Source organism: Limulus polyphemus, unplaced genomic scaffold, assembly GCF_000517525.1.
Source record: "Limulus polyphemus unplaced genomic scaffold, Limulus_polyphemus-2.1.2 Scaffold789, whole genome shotgun sequence".
Lineage (NCBI taxonomy): Eukaryota > Metazoa > Arthropoda > Merostomata > Xiphosura > Limulidae > Limulus > Limulus polyphemus.
This window is the reverse complement of record NW_013666399.1, coordinates 323993-327613: the sequence shown is the minus strand read 5'-3', so window position 1 is coordinate 327613 and position 3621 is coordinate 323993. Positions and strand designations below refer to the sequence as shown.

The 3621-nt window shown below is 33.9% G+C and overlaps 1 protein-coding gene across 2 annotated transcripts in view; it reads right to left on the bottom strand.

The window, feature by feature from the left end:
• Positions 1 to 3621, bottom strand: part of LOC106460535 (hemicentin-1-like) — a 190591-nt gene that overhangs the window by 82374 nt on the left and 104596 nt on the right. The window lies entirely within an intron of this gene.

Below are 3621 nucleotides of genomic sequence, written 5' to 3'. Positions count from 1 at the left end.
CCTCGTGTAGCTTTGCGCGAAATTCAAAACAAACAAACTTGCTACGGACGGCGTGTTGTAGATTTCAAGTAATTAGAAAATACGAGCATTAAACTATCTAGAACAAAAACGATTTAACCTTTCTCATCAGATGTCATACGTACAACGTGGTACCTAATGGACACAAAATCTCTTAACATATTGTGAAGAAGCATATCCTCACTATCTCACAGCATTCTGAAAAAGCTATTTTTCCGAAATAATATCTTCATACAGGAAGATCTTTTTTCTTCACAATCAACAAAACGTAAGTATTACTATCATGTCTATGGCAACTATTCAAGATTACAAAGATATCATGACAATTATTGAAATCAGTGCTGATCTAGAATATCAAAAGGTCAAACACAGACAAATTAGCAAGTTTGAAAAACTCTTATTGTTATCTAAATGTTACAGGAACGAGATAATGAGGATAATTAAGCATACAGTCGTAAACTTAAGTGTCAAACGTATTAATGATAATGAAATAAGTGTTCTATTTCTTGGACTTAATTTTGTTCCTACCCCGAAACAAGTAACTTACACTGACGTCATTGCTTCCACTCAAGAAGTCGCTAATACATTAGATCTCACAATTGCTAATGAACTGTGCTTCCAAGTTAGAGAAGGCCTAAAGTCATCTACGATTAAACTTCGAAGCAACTTAACTAAAGAAGAGCACCAAGTTATCCGTAGTTTAAAAAAAGATAGAGACACTGTTATATAACCAGCCGATAAGGGGAATGCTACAGTCCTCTTAAAATGAAGTGACTAGGAGCAAAAGATAGAAGAAGTGTTAATGGATACAATTTACCAAAGAATATCTTCGGATCCAATTCAACGTATAGAATAATAAAGACATTTGAAACATGACAAATAAAAAGAAAATAAGCATGACACTGTACAAAAGATTATGTGTACACCATTCAGTCTCCCCACAGTTTTATGGTTTGCCAAAGAAAATTAAACCTAACGTACTCATGCGAATTTTTGTATTTTACATAGGTTCACCAACTTATAAAACATTCAAATTTATCTCTAGCGTACTAAAACCTCTAACAGTATATCCTGTTTATTCAACTAGAAACTCACGAGAATTCGCTTACCACATTTCTGACCAAATTGTATCCAAAGACGATATTATGGCTAGACTCAACGTAGTTTCACTTTTCACCAAGGTACCTGCTAAAAATACATGGAAATAATACACAAACAATTAAGTGACGACATCTCACTTCCAACAAGAACGACCATCAGCATCCCAAACATCATGACCTTCCACTCGAATAGCCGATTTTACAATATGTTAGAAGAAATTCCAGTGGGTTCACCTTTATCACCTGTAATAGCACAAATATTCATGCAGCATTTTGAACACATTTTAACATCATATTTTCATGAACCTACTATATGGATAAGATATGTTGACGATACGTTTATTTTATACACCCATGAGACATCATTTCATTAACCGTACACCTCAAACAGTTGGAGAATGAAACAAGTGTTCTTGGTATTCCATACCAAGATATGTCGGCCAAATATCTTTGTGTTATCGGACTGTTAAAACCTGCACTGGAAGACAGTTGCATTCATACGCTATACGGATGTGATGGTGATATGTAAACAACATTTATGGGTTTTTTGGGTCCTTTGACGATACCGTTATTTTATACACCCGTAGAGAGAGAAAGAACTCAAAACCTGAACAACCAATTTGATGGCATAAAAATTTTCCATAGAATATGAACAATCTTCTATACCACAGTATTCTTGTTCATAAGAACACGAGTTTAGAAAAGTCGACCACAAGCGTTTATCGCAAGAAGACTCAAACAAATATATATTTAAATTTTCGTTCATGCCATACAATAGCTGTCCAAATTGGGATTATTAAAAGTCTGAAATCTAGAGCTACAAGTTTATGCTTCTCGTTTTACCTAGATGGAGAACTGAAACATCTTTATCGGATTATCAGGAATAACGGTTATCCAAATAAAGCGATTCAACTACTAATGAACCACAACCTGACAATCACAACGAAAGGAAAAAAGCATTTCTTCCTTATATACCAGTCCTATGAGTAAAACTTCGCAAGATCTATTTAAATATAATTGTACTGTCTGTTATCTGTTGTATCTACATGTAACTACTTCGAAGCATGTGGATGGATCTTCACCAAAATTGATATGGAGGTTCATTAGACCATGCGGAAGTATACACAGATTTTTAGTTTTGCATTTTGCGTTATGCGGTTTTTATGTCACTACTTCATCCCCTGTTGATGGATCTTCACCAAAGTTGGCATGAAGGTTTGTTGTATAAAAAGAAAAATACAGTTAAAACTGCATAGGTGACGAAAATATCAAAATTAAATAATAGATTGAACAATCGCTAAGTTTTATATATTTTTATTTAAAGAAGGATGACGTTTCGAGCTAGCTCTCTTCTCAGATCATACAGTTTTTGGCGATTGTTCAACCTATTATTTAATTATGAATGTTTGCTGGGTTCATGCGGAACAGAAGCAAATTTGCGGTTTCACATTTTGTGTTTTGCAGTTTTTATGGGAGTTTTTACGTGTTTTTATTTTTTACAATTACATATAAGCAACTTTTCATGTCCTAAGATAACCTTTTATTAATCATGAATTTATATAACTTCCGTCCAGGGGACTGGTACTCCAGCTAGTAATAAATAAACTTAACACTACTGTAGTTTTCTTAAGTCCTCCTACACCATATGACAGTCTTACGAAGGTAAAATCCCTAGTTCCCAGTCATCTCACAAAGAACGTGGTTTATAGCACTATGTGTGAGTATAATAAACAATACACTGGAGAAACACAACGCCCATTAGAGGTAAAGTTCAAATAACACCAAATATATATATTAAGACTTTTGTTATAAACACATCAGCTATAGTTTTTCACGTTCAGGAAAACGAGCATTTAATAGACCTAAAAATGCAAAAATAACAGACAAAAAGAAAACACTAAACGGAGAAGAATCAAAGAAGCTATTACCATCCAAGCACAAAACAGTGGACCACCAGTGGGTAATAATCAAAACAATGGCCAACAACTACTCAATAGACACCACTTATGAAAGATATGAAACATATTACTTGTGGTGTTTTCGATGTAGAATTATACGATGACTTTTCTCTACGTTAAAACTTCTATTTGCGAGCCTTCGGCCCTCTTACCAAAGCCTTCGTTGGGCAACAACGTACTGAGCGATAAAAATTCGTTTAACCGTGCGACACTGATATAAAATAGGTATCTAAGCAACAATAGTATTAATAACTGACGTCTGGTATTAAAGATACTAAACACATAGAATTATGATGAATATAGAACATAAATCGGTTCAATATAGTAAACATAAGAAAAATACAATTATAAGTGTTATATAGAAATATCAAAATCAAGGAATTTTTTTTCATACTTCAAATAATACATTATAAACTTCTATACTTATTATTCTGCTTGTTTGTATGTACGACAGTTACGCTTTCTGACCGAGAACCTGCTGCATAAGCATGCGTAGTTAGAATGTTTCCCAAGAAAAGCCGCGCATGCGCATTATTCACTCGACA